The 14,077-nt window shown below is 38.1% G+C and overlaps 1 long non-coding RNA gene across 1 annotated transcript; it reads right to left on the bottom strand.

Moving 5' to 3' along the window:
• Positions 1–1,995: 1,995 nt before the first annotated feature.
• On the bottom strand, positions 1,996–10,752 carry LOC106782505 (uncharacterized). Its single transcript, XR_001379682.3, has 3 exons — positions 10,555–10,752; positions 6,844–6,996; positions 1,996–2,105 (listed from the first exon to the last, which is right to left on the bottom strand). It is a non-coding gene; the product is annotated as an uncharacterized lncRNA (long non-coding RNA).
• Positions 10,753–14,077: the final 3,325 nt, after the last annotated feature.

Genomic DNA, 14,077 nt, shown 5'->3' with positions numbered 1-14,077 from the left:
TGAATATGAAGCCTACGACCAAAAGCAAGAGAAATGACTTTTCATGATCGGATATTTAAGTGATTTAATGAAAGCCATCCCTTTTATGGGATCAAATGCATTAATTTCTATTTTATGATCATTTTTTCTTAGTCCTGACATTTGACTTATTTCAGAATGTCTAATCCACATTTATGTCTCATAGAATTTTATTTTCTCCTTGAAAAAGAGGATGTGAATAGATACACAGGCTGGACTTCTTAGTACTGGTTGTTATTTTAAAGCAAAATCAGCCTAGCAGCTTGGTTTCTTTGGCCTAACTCCGTTGATGTATGAGTGTCTCTGGTTGTAAATATACTTGGGGCTGCTAAAGGAACAAAGAGAAAAAAAGCATGCATGTCACTTATCTGAAAAGCTCTAAATGAACACATTTGACTTTCTCTCTAATTTTATGACAGAATGGTAGGTAAGGGTATCTGGAATGAATCAAACCATCCGAACTAAATCCCAGCTAAGTTCTCATAATACTTAGTACTTTCCTTTGTAGCACTTAGCAAAACTGATTTGTATTTTTGTTCTCTATCTTTACCACCTAGACTGTACCCGCCACCCCTCACCCTCCTGCCGAATCTCTCCTCATTCAGAGTTGTATCCCCGGGGATGAGCACAGTGCCTATTCACATAGCAGGGGCTCAGTAAATGTTTGTGAGTGAATAACTAAATGCGTCTAGATTACAAGCCCCAAGGACGGGAATAGCTTCACAGTCATCTTCAAATTCTTAGTATTTGGCACGTAGTATGGTAGAGCATCTAAATCTAATATTTCTTGGATAAACCATTGTCTAATTTATTTATTCTCCCTACAGGATACCATAGTGAAAAGAAACCAAATTTCATCCTCTCGTGAAAACATTCCAGTAGGAGGTGGGAGAACAGAAGCAATAGACATATATGCACAAATAATTAAATAATTAAAAGATCAGACAATGATCAGTGTATGTAGACTTCTGTAGCATGTCAAGAAAACCTGCTTTGAGTAGTTGTCAACCAAGCGCAGAGTTGAAGGTGCTATCCTCTGAAGAGCACAGAAGAGTCTCCCAGGCAAGGAAACAGCTTGTGCAAAGGCCCCGTGCAGGAGTTGGGCAGGTTCAAAAGGTCAGTGAGGCCATATGGAACTGGTGAAGGAAGGCATGGCCCTCCATCCATGCCATTCTTTGCAATGGAGACTGAGGTAAGGCAGCTTGAATAAAGTGACACGAGGAACGCAGTAACAGAACAACTGTCTAACAACAAACCCAAAGGAATTCTGTCCTAACTACTCAAACCATGCTGTTCAAACCCTAGCACCTGGTTTGGCAGCATTATATGAAGAATTAATCATAAAAGCTTAGGGGAAGATTATGTTTATAATGCTAATTTAAATATCTGGATGTAAAATTGCTTAGACAGGATAAGTTCAACTAGGCAAGGGCCATTCAAAGGAATAAGACAATATTCACGCTCATGTATTAAAGCATTGTTTAGCAAATATTTAGTGACTTCTTTCCAATGTCAGGCCTCATTCTTGGTCCTGGGGAGACAACAATGAACAAAACAGAAAAAACACCTGTCCTCATGGAGCTTGTGTATACTAGTGAGGGAGAGATAGCCAAAAGATAAAAATTACACAAGGACAAGATCATTTCAGCTGTGACAAGCACTATAAAGGAAAAGTGCCAGGATCAGCTTGGATGGTTGGATGCCTTCCCAGGTGCCCCTCACAAACAATCTGTCAGCCAATCAAAGCAACAAATGTCAAGAGAGGTTTCCTTTAAGTAGCAGAAGGATGGAATGGTTTTCTCCTTTGTGTTCTCTTCACTGTCTAATATTTTTGCAATGAAAATGTGCAAAACTTACTTGACTTATGAAATCCAATTTTAAAAATTTATTAAATAATACATAAAGATGTTCTCATTAACATTTCAGCTGTTAAAGTTAGGAGTTTCCTTTGTCAGAGAAAAGGAGACAGCCATGAAGTCATATTATAAGTGAGCTTTATTAAAAAGTGATAGAAAGATTTGAGGCCGGATTTGGTGACTCTGCTTCATAGCTGGACCAAGTTTTCTCAGAAACAGTAATCTCTCTTCCTAGAAGAGAAGAAAGCATACTTCATTATTTTGAACACAGATGCTTCCTTCCTTTAGTTTATGAAGAAAGTACTCCCAGCAGGGATACCATCGCTGCCCCACGTGATCAAAGACAGCCGTCTGCACTCCTATTGCAGGTAAGCGACAGGAAGTGTTTTTGACCAAGTGTTTTGGTCCACGTGTTATGGGGATGTTAGTGGACCTCAGAACAAAACTCCCTACGTTTTAAAAAATTTTCTTGATCCAATGGTTAAACTCAGAGTTGAGACACTGTTGATTGCCACAGAGCCATCTGTGGAAACGACTCACCAATACGGACTACAATTGCTTCCACAGGACGGAGGGCACGCTATTGCTCCACGTATTGGGGAAAGAGGAACGTCAACGTTAGAGTCCTCAGTTGACAGCTTTGGCACAACAGTGTGTTGCACGACTTTCAAATCCGCCTCCCCTGACCAGTGTGTGACACTGACGAGGAATGATACAGATGAGGGAGTGGGGACTAGCTCACCTTTTCCTTGAAGCAGACAATTTGCTGTCTGTAATAAAAAAGCATGTAATAAAAGGTCTGCACGGCGACTATCCAGAACATTAAGAAAACAGAAAAAAATGCTTTACTTGATTTTATCAAAACCAAAACAAAGTGTCATTTTCTTTGTCTTTGCTCTGTTAATGCACATACACATTTCTAGATAAAAATTAATATAACCACTAGAAAAACAAGGAGATAGTTGTGGAGGTGGGTGTCAATAAAGTACCAAAACAGGCAAAGGTGATATATTGGACCCAAGTCTCACTAAACTCTAAATTATTTTTCCTTACTCTTCTATCTCCCTTTGCTTCCTCCCTCCTGTTTTAGGACCTCAATTTTAAAAAATATTTTGTTGTTGTAATACTGAATAGCATTCAACAATTTTCAAGGACAAGCAGGCATCTCTCGCTCTTTTCCCAGGCTTTCTTCCCTTTTCCTTGAAAGATTTTTTTAAAAGGCAACAAGGAGAGCCTGTTTGCCGCTGCCTGGTGGCCCATCATGCGATGCTGATGTAACAGGCTGGGGGCGCACTGACTGGCTGCCTGCGAACTGCTCATGCTCTCTTCACACATGGAGCACAATCAGCTTCCAACTACATCGCATCTGAGCACAAGCTGTCTCCACAAAGGAAACCAAGGAGGCAGCGTTCAAAGGCCGATAAAGCATCCCTAAAACATGAAAGAAAAGGAGACTCTGGGGCTGCTGAAGGGAGAGGCTTCTGACATTAATGCCCACTCTGTTTGGGTATTGTGCAGACTGTAGAGGGAGAATGACTGACGGAGTACCATCCGAAATTCACACTTGGAAAAAGCTGCATGTTCGACATCAGGAGTGAGAGGAAAGTGCCAAGATAGAGAAGAAACAAATAAATAAGAAAGGGGAGAAAAAGAATGAGAAGGGAAATGCGGTGCCCTGTGGTAACACAGAACTGAGGCTGTTACATCTTGGGATTCCGCTGAACTCAGTTAATTATTCGCCAGCAGAAATTTTGTGAATTGCATGTACTTTGCATGTCATTTATTTTCTAATGTAAGCATGAGGAAGAGAGTCATTTCTTGAAAGTGCAAATGCTTTTTGTTGGAAACACTTTAAAACGATAACACTGACCACAGATCATCAAATGATATCTAAAATATAGTTTAAGGATAATAAGTCTGTTCTTCCTGGGCAGAGATTGTATAGTTACTCTATAAATTATTTATAATCACATCATCGGTGATCTCAGAAATGGATTGTACTGGAAGAAACGGACCAGCTCTCACTTAATCTGGTCGTGAGAGCTGAACCACTTTTGCTTACAGGATAGTGCATCTACTTATCTACCCATATTATCTGCACATTTGTCTGCCTGTCCCCACCTGTGTGTACTTTCATGCATCCAACCCTCCCTGGCAGTTCACATCTTGCTTGGCTGTATTTGCCTCTTTGTCATCACCTTCCTCTTCTGAAAAGACTTCAGCAACACCTAGTCACCTCCTTTGATGACAGACTCTTTCAAAGAGATCTGTATATGGAAACCTGATTACTTCTAGGTTGATAACACGCAAACATCAATTTCCTTCTAATTGAGCTAAGCAGAATAATCAAAACATCTAATCTACAAACAAACATTGAATGTGGACAAAATTGAACGTGAGATATATAAGATTTTAGAATTAGACATGGAATGAAAAAGAAAACTAAGAGATTAGTTCACATGTATGCATAATTTGCCACATTTGTTTAATAATACTAACTTCCACTTATGTAGTGCTTACTTTTTGCCAAACGTTGTTCTAAGTATTTAGTAAGTATGAATTCCTTTAATACATACAATTTTGTGATATAAATTTTATTATTAATCATATTTTATAGATAAGGGCACTGAGGCCCAGAAACTTGAGAAGGACATACAGCCAATCAGTAGTAGAGATGAGATTTGAACCCCAGCAGTCCAGATCCAGAAGCTTAGCTTTAACCTCTCTGCTACACAGCCTTCATGTCAAAACTTGTTTAAGATCTTTTTATCAGCTCTTTTCAAAGAGTTTTGAGATGTAATTTTTTAAATGAAAAATAAACGTCAGTTTATTAACGTGCAAAAATAAACATGAGCGTTAGGCAGATCAAATTGTTGTATCAGCTTAGCGAGCATGCAATTCTAGCTACCTGGGAAGTCAAAACATCAGAAGGTTGCTTGATAAGGAGGGGATTAGAGCAAAAGGAGTTCGCTCCACGTCTTAGTCCGTTTGGGCTGTTATAACAAAAATACCACGGACTGGGTGGCTTAGACGGCAGAAATTTATTTCTCACAGTTCTGAAGGCTGGATCCAAGATCAAGTTGCTGGCAGATCCAGCATCTGGTGCGAGCACTCTTCCTCGTTTTCAGATGGGCTTCTTCTCGTTGTATCCTCACATAGTAGAGAACAGAGGGAGCAAACTCTCCTGTCTCTTCTTATAAGGGCACTAATCCCATTCATGAGGGCTCCACCTTCATGACCTAATTACCTCCCAAAGGCCCCACCTCCTAATACTATCACATTAGGGGGTTAGGATGTCAACACATCAGTTTTGAGGGGACACAAGCATTCAGTCTATAACGCTGTGTGATTCAAATGTAGAACAGCGTCAGCTCCCAACATCCTGAAGCATCCATCACCACCAAAGGTGGAACCAAGCCTGGTGCTGATCTGAGTCAAGAGCCTTTCTATGAGTTGGCCTTGAAGAATCAAAATTATCCTCCAATTTGGGATAGGGATATTTCATACACTAGCCTTTTTCAAGATAAGCAAACTTCTATGTGTCACGTTTTCATTTGGAGGCCATCACACAACTAACGAAGGCAGGATATATGTTCAGGTCTAGAGGGTTAATGAAGAGGATCTCATGGGCAAACAAATTAAGAACATACCAGAGTACAACTTCAAGCAAGATGGACTAGAATTTTAACTGCTATGAAAGTATAATAATAATTTCAAAGTTGATTATATTTTAATTGACTAAGTTAAATTATTTTAAAAGCCTGTGGTTATTGTTGAAACCCACCTCCTCATAAAAACACAGCAATCATAAAATGATGTTACTCCTGAGAAGCAGAACTTGAATCTAGACAATGATCAACTCTCTTCCAGAGATTTGTGCCTGCAGCACTGCAGTTGGACTGAATATGTAACAAGTGAGTTAAGACATCTTCTGTTCATTTGAGGCCTGGAGGGTAGGGGAAAAGGGTGGCTCAGGACTCTAAATCTAAAACCCTTCTTTCACATGATCTAATATAGTCACCAGGTGCAGCCAGTTTTCCAGTTTCTGTATGAAATTAAGATGAAGAGACACTTTGCAAAACACACTCTAGTTCAATCCAGCAGTGGAACTGCCTCTTAATTTGTTTGTTCGAAGTTACTACTCAATATCAAAAGTGATTCATTCAAAGAAATGCATAATAAGACAACACTGCTCACATGGTTGAAAGTCTTTAAAAAAGAAAATAATCATTGTTTTGTAAAATGTGTACTCTCTGCTTTCCTAATAAGAGTATAAATTGGAATATATGACCTCATAGGGAGAAAATTGGTATCAACAGCCTTAAAATTTCTCACATTATTTGACCCAGTAATTCCTTTTCTGGAAATTAATGCTAGGAACAAAATTTAAAAATCTGCTTGCAGATTGATGTATAATAATATCCCTCACAGCATTATTGTAAGGGGAAAGCATTGGAAATACCTTAGAGTTCTAATATTAAGTGAATGGTTACATTATTGGTTATAGTATTGATTTTAACCATTGGGTCACTGATTCGCTATGCTTTAGAGGACACTCACTACCAAACTCCCTCAAGAGATTGTGCCAGTTATACTCCCTCAGCTCCATGTTGACTGGGCTGGACTCAGCTTTGTGATCTGGCTTCCTCCCCAAGGCTGTGTCTCAAGCTGCTCTCTAGTCACTTCCCTCTCCAGTTTCCCACAGTGACTCAGATTTGCATTTCTCTCCTCAAAATGTCGTGCTGCAAAACCTGGTTCCAATTCTAATCTCTCAGCTGCCGTCCCCTCTTCCATACTCTTCAGGAAGGAGCAAGGTAGGACATTTCTCAGTCCTGAATCTGAAAGTTGTTGGTACCTCGGGACCCAATAGCTTGTCATTAGGAATCCATGCAGTATTTGCCTATTCCAGAGGCAGACACAACAGGAGGGCGCTTTCTGGGAAACTGGTCTGCCTGGGGAAAACCCTCACCAAAGCGCTGAGGAATGAGGCGGAGTCCAGAGGGATTCAAAGCAACTGCTAGGCGTTCTGTAGGCGGAGTCCAGAGGGATTCAAAGCAACTGCTAGGAGTTCTGTTTCGTCAGAGTCTGAGTTCACATGCAGGAACTGTCCAGCTTTAGGGGTCTGCAGAAGATAGAGGCAGAAGGATTAGGGAGAAGTGGTCACGAGTTAGTAGCATCGTGCTTGTATCTGGAGAGCGACCTCTCAGACAAGGAGGTCTGCTTCCTTGGGCTGGCTTTGTTGGCTGGTCAGAAAGCTCCAGCACCTGCACCTGCATCCACAGCCAGCATCCCACCTTAGGGAATGGATTCCATTAGACTCCAACTTGTTTCTCCTTCCTTAAAAACTTCTGGAAACAAACTCGACCTTAGCAATCTTCAAATATTTTTACTTACATACTTTCCAAAAGAATTTTTAAAACTGTGTACCCTCGCATGCATTTTTAAGTTGACATGAAAAACTTCTCATCCTAAGTTCAAATAATTGCAAGGAATATAAATTCTGGAGGATTCCAAATTTGACATTTTAAAATAAATCTGTTGAAAACTATTTGAAAAGGATTCAAAGTGTTATGGCTCCACAGTGCACCGACTAGGCTAGGCTGAACTATTTCTCCCAGAATTCTCTTTCTTGTATGTTTCTGGTAAGGGTGCCCCACAGGAAAGAGGCTTGTGGGACATTTGGAAGATGGAAGTGAAGCAGCAGCTATTTTGTAGCGCACAGGCGTCATCGCTTCCCTGCAGGCACACCTTGTTGGTGTGAATTAACAGCCCTATTTGAAACAGTTCCACCAGCCCCATCAGCCTCTCTAGGTCCTGGGGCAAGTGTGTGTTTAGCCCTGTGATGAAGGGTGCCAGCTTCTCCTACAGGACACTCTCATCATTAAAATTGGAGGCAGTGAGAACTGACATAGATTCCAGTCCATCCTTGCTTGAACTCTTGCTCAAGGGATCCTGCTTGTTCTTGCTCTTCCCAACTTGACATTCATTCCCGTTTTCAACTGTCTGCCTCACTGACTTCAAGCTCCAGCGCCAGATGCAAAGGCAGCCACTATAGGGAGCCTGTTGTCAGCTCCGCAAATTACAGTAGATCAAATCTTGTAGCAAATCTCTTATTTTACAAAGATAGATAAATTGAGATATATATATATATATATATATATATATATATATGTATATAGGTAGATAGATTCCTCCAATTGTTCTGATTGAACCCTAATACACAAAACATCATAGTGATTTGATACGCATCACTATACATTTAAAAAATACATGGTCCGCCTCTTCTTGAACAATGCTACTTCATTCATTTTATTCTTGAATTCACATTTCCTTTCCATTTTAACTCAAATGTAATACTTTTACATCTCACTCAAATATTGATCATTCGATCATACTCCTCTTCAACTAAAATAGTCACATAAATTAATTTTTTTAAATTTCCTGTGGCCATAATGCTCGAAGTATTAAAACACATCTTAGGGATTTTATTCTTAGTCCATTATTAAGACTAAGCAATTGATCCACATTACAAAACTACATTGTTAATTACTAAATATTTATTTTTGTTAGCAATTGCTGCTGGCACCCCAAAACTCAGTAGACTAAGTCGATAATTCCTTTTTCTAGCTCCTGTGTCTGTGGGTTAGCTGGGAGTTTACTTTGTTCTCCATTGATAGTGGCTGTGGCAGGTTATCAGGGATAATTCTGCTCCACAGGCCTCTCATCCCGACTGTGAACAAGCTGCTTAGCCTGGCCATTGCTTTCCCACGGCTACAGTAGGAACCTAAGAGAACAAGCAGAAACATGTAAGGTCTGTTGAGTCCTATACTCAGAACCACTATGTCTATCACCGATTCTATTGGCCAAACCAAGTCACAAGATCAAACCAGAGACAAGGGTCAGGGAATATACTACTTTTGCGAAAAGAACTGCAAAGTTTCAAGGCAAAAAGAGGAAAGAATAAAGAATTGGGGCCAATAATTTAGTTTTCCATGGCATCTGTTAAGAATATAGATGGTGCTGGGTTTTTTTCTTTCAAATTAACTTGTATATTGTACATATGTTATATTGCTGGAATACGACAAATGTTAACATTTATTTTATACCCTTTTCTGTGGATGTAAGTACTGAGAAACATTATTTACATAAATAGCAAGAGGAGGGAAGTAATTTTGGTATAGAAATGTCATCCATTCTTTGAATTCCTTCCAAATTAATTATGAAAGTCCCACAATGTTCTGTCATCAAAAATTATTTTTAATAATCTATCAGTATACTGAAAGCAAAGAATTAGAAACCATTTGACTTGCAAAAGGATTTGTTATCCAGTCATTAGAGGTATTCATTTTTCCAACATTGTAATATTTCTAAGTCTCCCTTTATTTTATATTTGGGAGTTTTTACATGGTAGAGCCATGAACCATTGAAAGATCCTGGATGGGTGAGAAGAAGGCCTTTCTTTATAAAGTGGGAGAAAGGCGGTTATGAATGGGGCAGTGGAAAAGAACTGGCTTGGTGCTTTTATCATAGGTGTTTCCTTAGGCAGATAAATTTTAGAAAGACTGCCCCTGGGAAATCTTGTCAGCATTGTTTGGGCATGTAATTATACTGTCTTCAAGCTTTAAAGTTATGATCACATATTTCTAGAGATAGAATAAACATCAGGAACTTCGTCAAGTCCTTCCATCTTTATTCAGACAAACAAAAGTAATGCTAGACATGCAAAAAGAAATCAAACTATTTCTTGGGCAATGCTCCAATTTCGTATTACAAATCGCAAAAGAATTCTTTTTGTGATTTCCTCCATGCCATAGCGCTTCTTCATTTGCAAGCAAATCCAGATTTTCAAACCTCTCCTCCGAATGAAATAGTGCAAACCACTATTTAATTATAAATTCAAGATGCTTCAAAGAGAAATACAATCAAAGGGAAACGCACCTGTAGTAACTTTGATAGTCAGAGAAACACAGTAGGGCTGATTAAGTCAGCCTTAAAACTCTGCATCGGAAAGCAGGAGTGACAAAAATCCCGTGTTGCTAAACAGCACATTTCTTTCAGTGAAAATGACTTCATAGCAGCAAGACACACCAAGAAATTATGAAAATCCCAGGCCACTGATATGAAAGCACTGTTTGCAGTACTGCTGAGTAAATTCCTTCGTTATAACCTGTCAGTTTTAATCAGTAAAAACTTTAAAATTTTTGAAAATATAAATTAGTGTATTTGATTTTGTATGAGACGTTAGGTAATCACAACCACATTCACAAAAGAAAGCTTTATGTTTTCTTTTCATTTTTGTTTAAGCTTCTCCTCTAAGCTTCAAAGGAAAGCATGAGAGAAGCAATCCTCTTTCCCCAGGAAAATGTCCTTAAAGTCGTTCAGCTTCTGGCTGCTCAATGCTGAATTAATATATGAAAGAAAGAAATATTTTCTTCAGGACCATTTATATAGAGGGATGAGAATGCCTTAAAGAGATGTCAAAAAGAGAAGCCATACTAAGAAATGGTTATCCATTTTAAAGGCTCAGACAGAAACTGAAAATGGCTGTGGGAAAGAAGGAAAAATGATTCATATGGATTGTGAACTTGGCCTTTTGGGAGAACAGATATATTCTCCCTTGTGCTTACAGCATCTAATCCCCATCGCCTCCACAAGAAAGCCTGTAATGAAAGCTGATTACCTCACAACATGCCGCTGGAAAGAATGATCCGTCTACTTTTCATTGTTTGCTGAGTTGCAAGGGGTTACCATGGTTCCGGCAGCCTCCTTACAGGCAATGCCAAACATGCAGAGTCTGAATGACGATTACATAAAGGCATCGGGATGGTGCTGCATGAAATCCAAGGGGTCCTTGTTTTATACCAACAAAACAGTCTGCCTAAATGGGGAGTAGAGCAAGAGAGGGAAAAAAGTTCAAGGAACCATAATTAAGTTCCAGTCTGTGTAAAATTTCATAAGCTACCTAAAACAATTAAGAAATAGTTTATGTTACTAAAGCAAAAAAAAAAAAAAAAAAAAAACGGACCTTTTAGAGGGTAAGAATAATGTAAATAAAACAAACCTCACAATTTTGTCCCTAATCTTTATTACTTGGTTAAAATATTCCATTAATTCCCAAGCCACAGACTGCAAGAAATACAACCATTGTTGTTTCAAAAACTTTCACTTTTGTTTTGTTTCCATTTTTGGCTTGGAAGTTTTTCTTGAATTAACTTCTTCCCATTTTATTTTATTTTATGCATATATGTTTATATACATGCATATATGTAAATGTATATATATACATGTGTGTGCTATTTTTTCTTTTGAACTATTTGACAGTCAGTCGCAGCATCATCCCTCTACCCCTAAATACTTCAGCATGTATTCTAAGACCAAGGACATTTTCTTACATAACCACACACAATTATCAAATTCAGGAGGCTTTTCATTAATGCAATATTATACAATCTACAGGTTATTTTCAATATTCACCAATTATCCCAATAATGTCCTTTATGGAGATTTTTGTCCCAATCCAGGACTTTGCATTGCATTTACTTGTCAGGTTTTTAGTCTCCTTTGATCTGAAATAATTCCTTAGCATTTCCTTTCCTTTCCTTTCATAACATTAAGCTTTTTGAAGATGACTGGCCAGTTTGTTGCTTCCCTCAGTGTGGATTTGTCTGATGTTTCCTCAAGTGTATGTGCGTTTTACACATTTTAGGCAGAAGCAGTGTTATCATTAGCGCCTCACGAGAAGCTCAGCTGTTTGTTAGTGACATTAACTATGAATACTTGGCTAAGGCAGTGTCTGCCAGGTTTCTCTACTCTAGAGTTACCATTTCAATTTTTGTAATTAATTTGTAATCTGTAGGGAGATACTTTGAGAGAATACAATATGCTGTTCCTCGTCAACTTTCACCCAATAGCTTTAGTATCCATTGCCGATACTTGGTTGAAATAATTACGTGATGGTTGAGAAATCACTTCAATATCTTTTGAAAAAAATTACATTAGTAGATACCCAAAAGAAGAGATTTGGATTTTATCATTTCTCATTTTTTATGTCTTTAGATGTATGCAAAGATACCTGTGCAATTTGATCAATTTAATTGATTTCATAAGACTTATGTAAGTATTTCTTTCTCACTCACATTATGTTTGAGTGAAAAGCCTTTCCTCTCATGAGGGAACCTTAATGTGTGTGTGTAAGTGCACGTATATGCAGCAGTTCTTAATATTTATTGCTTCCTAAGAAAATTTTTGTGGCATAATATATACTATATACTGGTGTGTTTTTTCCAACACAATCCTTGTTTTCTTTCATGCAGTTGTAGAATTTTTCCCCTTTTGAACAAAAGGATTGGTAGATGGATGTCCAACAGATGGATCCTCTTTTAATATCAGATGGTCTAAGGGCCCAGAGCACGTGCAGAAACTTGAAACCCATTCCATAAACTGGAGTAATCATGTATATAGAAATTAATTTTGTACCTTGTGTAAAATGGATGCTCAATAGGCCATGTTAAATAGATAATTGAATGAGCTCCATTGAATATATAATGATTTGTTAAACATAAAAGATAAAAAAAGCTTTCTAGCAACATTGAAAGTAATGATGCATTTAATATGTAAAAATCAATACAGAAAAAAATTCTCTTATATTTGAAAAATGACGTTTTAGCTACCCTGAAGTAATAGAAAAAAGGTAAACTCTTGCTTGATTCTTAAATTATGTTTTGCCCAGGAGAAAAAGGAAACCAAAATATGAGACAGAGGTTTTAATTTAATATAAGCAGGGCAAAACAACATCATGTAGCCTTAGTGTTGGCTGTGTTTTCAACTCATCAGTAACAATCGGTGAGTGTTTCCTCATGAGGAGGCACGTAGCATCAGAAAAGTGTTGATTCTGAGCTCTCAGAAGGAGCATATTCTAAGAGGACAAAGAGGCTTACTGAATAAACACAACATTTTGAAACACAGGCAATCTTGGAAAAAATCTATTGTTGAGCTCAATTGTGAAACGCATAACTAATATTCTTTTAGTAGAAGAGTTTATTATCTGTTGTCCTATGAACCTAATGAATTATCCATCAGTGTGGAAAGCGCTGGAAACTGCAGACTTGACTAGTGTAATGGAAACAGTACTGAACTTGAAGTCAGAAGGCTTGAGTTTGAGTTTCAGCTTCTTTATTTAATTATGTATATCCCTTGAGCAGGTTACTTAATCTTTCTGAGTCCACTTTGCCCATAAATAATGTGATAGATAAGCTAAAAGTCCTTTGAAGTATTAAAGAACTAAAGGAATTATTATTTTGAAAGTCCATGTAGGAAATACATGCAAATGCTATATAGTTTTATTTAACAATTTTAACTTTCTTAATGGGTAATTTATGGATATTAGAATAAATTGAACTGATAACTAAAAATTGAAGTTCACTAAACATGTCTAAAGTGTTTTAGGTTGGACTTCAGTGTCAAACGACTTCTGTCTGGCAGTTCGTCATACTCCCACTCCATGAATTCACAGAATAAGATAAAAAAAGCACAGCAATAATTTAAGCTCCATAAAGACAGGAACGTTGTTTCCTGCTGGCTTGAAAGAAGAGAAACCTTTGTCCTTACCCCACTGTGTGCCACCGGCCCCGAAGCACAAAGCACTTACCAACCAGAAATCAAGGAATAAACCTCTCTCCAGCCAGAGTGCAGAAACCTGAGCATTGATTCCCTCCATTCTCAGTCAGTCTATCCCTCTCTATAAAAAACGAGACTAAAACCCCCAGAAAATAAGTAGGCAAGAAACAGGGAGGTGACATGTTTGTAGAACTCTGAGAGATGTAGTTCTCATAAATAAAATTATATGTATGGATAGAAGCAAGATGAACCCAAATACTACTCCATGTGGAAAATTATGAGTTTTCCCATAATCTGATGTTTTAGCATCTCAGACAACCAAACAGTAGAGACGAAAGAAGGTGTCAGCTGAATTCAGGCAAAGCCTCATTCACTATATGTCTAGCACATTCTTAAATTAGTCTAGAAGGTAAGCAGCAATATGCCATCTAATTTTAGTTCTAAGAACATACTGACTAAAACTCAGTGTTGCACTGTCTGTGATTTTCTTTAAAATATCCTGTGGGGGACTGGAATTGGCCACCCCAAGGTATGTCTCTTTGGCATGAGGATTATTTGGGGCTGGTTACTTTAAAAAAAAAACTACA

Source organism: Equus caballus, chromosome 10, assembly GCF_041296265.1.
Source record: "Equus caballus isolate H_3958 breed thoroughbred chromosome 10, TB-T2T, whole genome shotgun sequence".
Lineage (NCBI taxonomy): Eukaryota > Metazoa > Chordata > Mammalia > Perissodactyla > Equidae > Equus > Equus caballus.
Note: the sequence above shows the minus strand (reverse complement) of the source record. Positions and strands in the feature narration are given on the sequence as shown.